The sequence below is a fragment of the Benincasa hispida genome, chromosome 10 (genome assembly GCF_009727055.1).
Source record: "Benincasa hispida cultivar B227 chromosome 10, ASM972705v1, whole genome shotgun sequence".
Taxonomy (NCBI): domain Eukaryota; kingdom Viridiplantae; phylum Streptophyta; class Magnoliopsida; order Cucurbitales; family Cucurbitaceae; genus Benincasa; species Benincasa hispida.
This window is the reverse complement of record NC_052358.1, coordinates 56666009-56674867: the sequence shown is the minus strand read 5'-3', so window position 1 is coordinate 56674867 and position 8859 is coordinate 56666009. Positions and strand designations below refer to the sequence as shown.

The window sequence follows — 8859 nt, the reverse complement described above, 5'->3', positions numbered from 1 at the left end:
TCTCGAGATTTCTACACATACTTTTTGTAAGGTTAAGTTGTGGTCATAACTTGGGCGTAATTTCTGAACTACCCGATGAATGAAGGGCATACCATTTTCAACCACCGAATGAAAGAATATATGAGTTCTTATCTCTTAAAGGCAACCATTCTACAAGAGACTTCTGATGGGGAGATACCTTTCATCGAGTCCAAGCCCAAAGCTACTGATCCTTTCTAGCTTGACAATTGCAACTCAATAAAAGTTGGGTTCTAAATTAAAGTTGTGCTGTTTTCATTCTCTAGCGAGACTCGATCACATTCCAACCAGGCACACTAATATGATCTTCCTCAGTAGCTCAGTGGTAGAGCGGTCGGCTGTTAACCGATTGGTCGTAGGTTCAAATCCTACTTGGGAACTGAAATGGAATATTACCCCTTCAAGGTAGGCTTCAAAGTCTAAAAATTCTTTTGTAGACTCATTATAGACGATACCTCATCCCACCACCTCCAACAACTCTTAACCACATCTAAGAAATCAATGGAATCAACCCATAATATAATTCAGTGACAAATTTTTAGCAACACTTGTAATTTTTGTCACTAAAAGCCAATCTACAACAACACTTTATAGAAATGACACAAAAAGTTCATTATTAGCAGCGCATCTTAAATCAATGTTACTAATGTTGGGGTTGATGTCCTAAAGTCTCGTGTCTTGTAGTTTGTAAACAGTTTGTATGAACACTTGTGTTGTATAATATATGATATTTTACTTCACTTCTTTATTTTGCTCATCTGAATATTTTATTTGCTTTACCAGAAACCAATAAGCTGAAATCCCTGGTTATCTTTATGTAACTTAGGCATGTATATGGTGACATACAAGTGAATCATGTCTTGAGAGATAACCAAAATGGTCTGTAATATATGGATATAGAAGGGAAACCTTATCCTGGTAACGCTACGGATGCAGTCCGCTTTGTGGAATAGTTACAAGTGTTGTGACTTGTCACAGATGATCTGATCTTGATCATTCGTGTTGGGGACATGCAAGCGGGGATATCCTATACAAAGAGTTTGTATAATACCTGACCACGAAGTGTTAACGTCTCGCTATATAAAACCGTTAATTAGAATGACCATAGGTAACATGACCTCAATCCTGAGTGAGTTGGGAACTCCTGCCATTGAGGTCAATCCTTTGATTTGCATGGGTGCAAATGGCCAGGTCGCTGACTCAAACCTACCACTTTAGGGATTCATCTAATTTGGGAGCTAGGATCTCAGCTACATAAGATGAAATTCACTCCTTCCTCGAAGTAGGGGTAAGTAGATAGATAGCTCCCTTAAGGGCTGATTCCATGGCTTGAACGATGTGGCGCCACACACCTTCTCTTGGCCCGAGACTGTCTCTTATACACATCTAGATGTGTATAAGAGACAGGTCAGCTATTCACGTACCGTTGGAGCTTCAAGCCATAGGTCCATAAGGTCCCCTTGGTAGATTGGATAAAAGTTGAGAATCAGTTTTTGGGTCTGTTTGAAATGTTCAAATTGAAAAGAGGGAGCTTGATTATATACGATATAATTGAACTAGTTAATTATATATGATATGATTGACTAAATGTGTGAGATACATTATTTTGGAGGAATTTGGATATAAATATGATTTATATCAAGTAGGGGAGAAAACACTATAATTGATTTATGATATCAAACTATAGGTTAAGAATATAATATGATTATATTCATTATTTTAATAATTGGGCGATTATGAGATAATTGGCCGAAGTTTTCTCCAGATTCGTGCGAAAGTGGGAAGTTCAGTTCAGTTATAGTAACTAAAGAATAAAATGAAAACAGTTTTCATTTTCATATGAGATACACAAAAGACACGGAAATTTGCTCACGGTGTGATTACTAGACAATCACTTAGTGTTGAGAGCCTATACGAAAGCGCCCGCCTAACTAAACAATCGCACACCCGCGTTTCTAAACGATCGCTTACCTTTGCTAGAAAATCGCTTAGCATGCCGAGCGTAACTAAACGATCGTTTACCTTTTGATAGACGACTGCTTAGCTTTTACTACACGATCGTGTACCTTGACTTAAACGATCAAGCACCCGACTATGCGATAGTATCCCTTTCTCCCACTTGCTTATTTGTAGTACACGATTGCTTTCCCTCCTCCCCTCTACCAATTCCATCAAAGTCCACCCTTTGGATTCTCACTCCGAGAATATTGAGGGCTTCGAGTGGTGGCGGAGTCCCCGTTCGCTTATAGTTCGTGCGTTGTTGATCGTGTAGACGATCGTGGTGTTGTTGGGCGATTGCTTGTTGGACTAGTAGGAACGTGAGGAGTTCGCTCTCGGTGAAACCAAGTTTATTGAAGAAAGTCTTCAACTGGTACGTTCCCTCGTTTTTTGTACTTATCTTTTGAAGTATGCTAGTAATTAGTATTTATAATGCATACCTGTTTGTTAGAATGTATGTGTGGAAATTTTGTCACAATGAAATTGTAAAGATCCGTTTCCACTCATAGGTACTCTTGTCTAAGGGTTCCTTTAATTGTAGAGCCGGGTTTTTGATATTCCAATTTCATTGATGCAAAGAATTGCATCGACATTCTCGGTGGGTGCAACATGTCTGTCTTCGTTTTAATTGTTAACTCGTTTATAGATATGTTGATTAATGGAGTTTTCTGGGAAGAAACCTCGGTTCAATTAATTCTTTTACATTTCCAGTTAATTGTAAAGGTCCCTGCATTTTTTGGCATAATTAATTGATATCGAGTCTGTAATTCAAAGTTAGTTTGAGTTTTGAGTCGTTTGTGAAGAAGTTCAGAGCAAGGGTTGCTGTTCTTCGAGGAAGAAGACGACCAAGTGTTGGTCGGGTCGTGTAGACGATGAGGTAGGCGATTGTTGAGTATCGAATGCTCGGGTGTCGTTTAACGCATGCGCACATTAGATGATCGTATAGCTCAACAAGCCTCATCGCATAGTTACTGACTATACGATCGCGGAGTAATCGCACGGTAAATTGTTTACCTCTTTGCGTGTTAAGCGATCGTCTAGATGATCTGGCTTCACAGCCTCGTTGTCGTCTAAGTGATCGTTTAGCTTTTCGCACTATCATCTAGTGTGCGTTAAGCGATCGTTTACCTGGAGGCATTTACTAAACGATGGAGTTTCGCCCGGCGATTCAAGACCTGGTTCACATGTGAACCGGTTTGCTTGACGGAAAAATGTAATAGATAGAATTTTTCATTCCGGTTTTGTGTAGGTTCATCCTGGTCCATTAATCTTTGGTTTATACATGAGATGTATGTTTATTTTATATGTCATATGGTATGCACATATAGAAAATCCCACCTTAGGTTATGCATTGATCATGCATCATCTCTTTATTATAAATGTTATAATTTAGAGAAGCATGATTTAAATTACGTAAGAGCATGCTCATGCATCATATAATATAAGAGTTATATTTATGCATGCATAAAAAGCATTGACATGCATCATCTTTATATTATAGTTGTTATAGTATAAGGGTGTATGGAAAACATGTTTGCTTGGTTATTACTTGTATATAAAAGTTATGTATAGTAATGACCGGACATTGCATGAAGCATGACACATAGGTTACTTTATAAGCATTATAAATACCTTGTTATGTGCAATATGTTTTAGTTGTTTCTTTTTAATGGTTAAAGAGAAATTAGAACTAAAAGCAACAAGAAAGACATGCATGCTCACTTAAGTTTAATTCATGGTTTTAAAATGTTTAAAACTTGATGACATAGACCTAAGTTCACGGTTCTAATATGGTTAGCAACCTTTAGGCTTTAATATTTTAATCAGTTTAAAAGGATTAAATGGACTAATAAAAGGTTAAAGTGTAGTAAATCTATTTATAAGGGACCTTTTGTCTAAGGCGGGTTCTGTCTAGGCTGGGGTATTTAAGTTGACGGAAACGTAACACCCTTACTTGGGAACCTACCTGAAAAGGTGAATTAGATAGATTTGATGCATGCATGCAAGTTAAGAACAGTCCATTAAAGTGTTTAAATGTGACTATTTGAACTTGTTTATTTCATAGACAAAAGTTGTTTATGAGCGGACTTAAAAAGATGACTTAGACTAAAATCAGTAGTCGGATTGTCTAGGTTAACGAACCCCTAGGTTGAACATTCAGTGGGAGGTACTTGGGGCATATGATGCTTCATTTAAACCTTTCACGTTTCTCCCATATAGTCCACATCGTGAGATCTACCCTCGGCCTTGTGGCACCCTGGGAGTCTCCCCCTAAAGGATGGTGTTTAGGTAGGTTAATATCAAGGTGGATGGAGAGAATGTTCATAGTAAGTAGGAGCGAGAAGTGCGACAACATATCCCACGGTATCCCTCGTTGGATTGGATAAAGTTTATGCCCATCGTCTCGAGGCACCCTTGGAGTGTCCCCCTATAGAATGACAGTTTTGCGCGTTTCTTTATTTGATCTCCTGGAAGAGGATAAGGTTACTTAATCTCTTGTTCTAATCTACTTCTTCCCTACGGTGGGCTCATTAGGGTGGGACTCTGGCACCGAAAGCGAGGGGTCACACTTACGCATAGTTATTGAGGGTTAACAGTTCTGGACCAAATAAATGGTGGTTGCTAGGTTCAATTTCAAGAGTTGGTTCTGCCTAATGGTTGAGAATGCCTCATCCTAGTGAAGGGACATCTGATCACTCCACCGGTGATGTTTGTTCTGCCTTGCTGGGGCACCATTGCAAAATAAAAGTCCTATACACTTAGGGTACTTGGAAACTGTTTTGTTAAAATTAATTGGTTAAAATGCAGTTTAGCAAAATCTTATAAAAGTTTGTTCATTTTTCAACAACAAGTTTTAAAATGGTTACAACCATTTTAGCTTTGCTTAGCGTCGAGAAACTTACTGGCGACAATTTTTCAATATGGAAACATATGATCACGACGATACTAATCATCGAGGATCTCATGTTTGTCCTTACGGAGGTCTGTTCTTCTATTCCAACTCTCAATGCCGCTCGAAATGTTCGGGAGGCATACGAGCGATGGACACGGGCAAATGAGAAGGTTCGTGATGTGAATTCAACCATTGAACCATTGCATGTACCTAAAGGACCAATTACAAGAAGTAAGACAAAGAAGATTCAATAGCCATTCACACTACATCTTTAAAAACTAGCAAATTCACAAGAACTAATAAATAATTTTGAGACCAAAGTTTTATATAATGTTAGTTCAATGAGTCAAGAAGAGAATGGCATGAAGATGGTATGGGAAAAGTCCTATAGTTTGGAAGATGACACAGTGGTAAAAAAAAATATGCTGATTTTATGAAGAAAATGCTGTCAAGTGTGCACTGCATGGGGAAATGTGATGTCAAACCTTGTCAAACGTGCATATCTACTTTGCCGCCTTCTAGAGGAGATATTTAAGGCAATTTGAAGACTTTCTATATTCCTAATTTTGCATTTTGACTTATAATTTAGTATGCAATTAAGTTTTAAGTTTCTAGGTGTTATTTTCTACAATTTGCAATTAATTGTATCTGAATGACCTTTGAGTTTCTTGGTCTATCCACGACCATTTGGCCTATAAAATGGCTTGTAATGTTCTTCAAAACTCAGATTATCCATAGTAAAAGCTTGTGCTTATTCAACCCTTTGGTGTTGTCTTTTTCTTTCAAATCTTGCTTTAGATTTGATATTTAAATCAATTCATTGGATTAATCTTGATCAAGATAATTCTAGAGTGAGTTTTCTTAGGATCTAAGAGTGACCATCATAGATTTTAAGTTTGATCTAAGTTAGCTTTCTTTGTGAGTGTTTGCAAGGATCCTAAAAGGACCTCTAACTTTGCATCCAACAAGCATCGCAAGCACTTATCATTTAGTATCAGAGCATTTGTTCATCGTTCTTAGCCAACTTTAGAGGTGTTATCTTTACTTTATTTCAATTTTTTTATTTCATTTTTTTTTTCTCCACAGCAATTGCTTACATCTTGTAACAAGACATACTATAACTTGTCTTGAAAACTTCTTCAAATCAACTCTTGGATCATAAAGAAAAAAAAGTCAGCAAAAAAAAAAAATAGTAAAAAAAAAAAGAAAAAAAGAAATCAAAGATCCAAAGCACATGAAAGTTTATTGTCATTCATTTGAAAAAAAAATCCAGATTTGTTTTATTTTTAGCCTAAGTTTAGTTACTCTAGTCTTAGTTTGTGAGAGTTGATCATTTTGAATTGGTTTTTATCAAACTTTTAGTGAGATTGCACCAAAAATATAAGCCAACCCTTATATCTTTGACCTAGTACCAAAAGCCTACCCTTGAGTGATAAACACGAGTGTTCTTGAGTGAAATTGGTGAGAAGTGTGGTGAGATCTTTTTATTACTAACTTTAAAATATCACAGGGTGAAGGAGTACCACAAGTACAAGATACTAATATGGCTATTCTTCAAGCCATTCAAGGTATGATGGAAATGATGAGAAAAGATAGGCAAAAAAGAAGGGCACAACAACAAAGAGTCTTACAAGAAGATGATGAAGTAATTGACTTAGTTGAAGAAGAAAGACAAATTCGAGGAAGAGGAAGAAATAATATGCACCCTAGACGATGAGAAAGAATCCATGAAGATAGAGATAGTGGAGTCAAGCTCAAAATTCCACCATTTTGTGGAACGTCGGATGCGGAGGCATACTTGGAATGGGAAAGGAAGATAGAACATGTGTTTGATTGCAACACATTCAGTGAGAATAAGAAGATGAGACTTGCCATTGGCCGAATTCATAACCATGCGAGAAATTGGGTATCAACATCTCAAATCCAAGAGAAGGAGGAAAGAGGAGGATTTCATTGAAACTTGGAAAGAACTTAAGAGAAGCCATGAGAAAGAGGTATGTTCCAAAACATTATGAAAGAGATTTGAGAACTAAATTGCAAGTTTTGAGGCAGGGAACAAAAAGTGTAGTTGAATATTATTAAGAGATGGAAACTTTGATAGAAAGAGCAAATATTCGGAGAAGAAGAAGAAGAAACCCATGTCTAGATTCCTTAGAGGTTTAGAGAAATTGCTCATATCGTCGATAGATATCCACAACTATACTTGGAAGATATGTATCATTATGCAATCAAAATTAAAATTGAGAGAAGAAAAGGAACATTCAAGAGGTATAATTCTAAAGCTAATACTTTTCAAATTCTAATGTTTGGAAACAAGGATGATTTTGTGAATAGGGGTGAAGCAAAGGGAAGTTTGTGGTTCCTAAAAGAGTGGAAGCCGGGAGCACCTATACTAAAAAGAATGAAGCTTCAAAGGAGGAAAGAGAGAAATCTAGTTCCATTCAAAGTTGGAAGTGAAAAAGAATTTGGGCACATGAGCAAAGATTGTGTCAATAAAAAAATTCATGGTCATAAAGAAATGGAATTATTGATTCAGAAGATGAATGTGATGAAAAGGTTGCAGCCTTGAGGAAGAATCCGAACACTTCACTTTAGGAAAAAGTGGGAGATTATTGGGGTTGGTGCCCTAAAGTCTCGTGTCTATAGTTTGTAAAACACTTGTGTTGTATAATATATGATATTTTACTTCACTTCTTGATTTTGCTCATCTGAAATATTTTATTTGCTTTATCACAAACCATAAACTGAAATCCCTGGTTTCTTTATGTAGCTTAGGCATATATGTGGTGACATACAAGTGGATCATGTCTTAAGAGATAACCAAAATGGTCTGTAGTATATGGATATAGGAGGGAAACCTTATCTTGGTAACGCTACAGATGCGGCCCGCTTTGTGGAATAGTTACAAGTGTTGTGAGTTGTCGCAGATGATCTGATCTGATCATTCCGTAGGGACATGCGAGCGAGGGTGTCTTATACAAAGAGTTTGTATAAACCTGACCACGAAGTGTTAATGTCTCGTTATATAACACCGTTATGAAAACTTAACTAGATACCATACGTAACATGACCTAATCCTGAGTGAGTTGGGAACTCTTCCATTGAGGTATTCTTTTGATTTGCATGGGTGCATGGCCAGGTCGCGACTCAAACCTACCACTTTAGGATTCTCTATTTGGAAGCTGGAACTCAGCTACAAAGATGAATTTACTCCTTCCCAAAGTAGGGGGAGTAGATAGATACTCCTTTAAGGGCTGATTCAGGACTTGAACGATATGGTGCCAACCACAAACCTTCTCTTGGCCCAAGAGGTGTTCACACATAGTTGGACTATGTTGTATTGTTCATTAGAGGGAACAATGGTACTTAAGAAGTGAGATGTAACTACAGGGTCAAAACGGTAATTTGGCCCAGCTGTACTTACGAGCATCTGTGAAGGGTTATCATACTCATGATTGGTTATATCCGATGGACACATAAATATATTTGTGGTAAGAAGAGTTCAACTATTGGTCTTTAGTGGAATGCCTGGCAGTTAACGGATGGAGGATCTCGTGTTAAAGAGTTTAATCAATTATTCACGTACCATTGGAGCTTCGAGCCATAGGTCCATTAGTTCCTCTTGGTAGTTTGGATAAAAGTTAAGAATCATTTTTTGAGTCAGTTTGAAATGTTCGAATTGACAAGAGGGAGTTCGATTATATATGATATAATTGAACTAGTTAATTATATACGATATGATTGACTAAATGTGTGAGATACATTATTTTGGAGGAATTTGGATATAAATATGATTTATTTCAAGTAGAGGAGAAAACAATATAATTGATATATGATATCAAACTATAGGTTAAGAATAAAATATGATTATATTCATTATTTTAATAATTGGGCGGTTATGAGATAATTGGTCGAAGTTTTCTCCGGGTTCGTGCGAAAGTGGGAAGTTC

The 8859-nt window shown here is 37.0% G+C and overlaps 1 non-coding gene across 1 annotated transcript; it reads left to right on the top strand.

Moving 5' to 3' along the window:
• The first annotated feature begins 326 nt into the window (after positions 1 to 326).
• TRNAN-GUU lies at positions 327 to 398 on the top strand. The gene has a single exon. It is a non-coding gene; the product is annotated as a tRNA-Asn (tRNA).
• Positions 399 to 8859: the final 8461 nt, after the last annotated feature.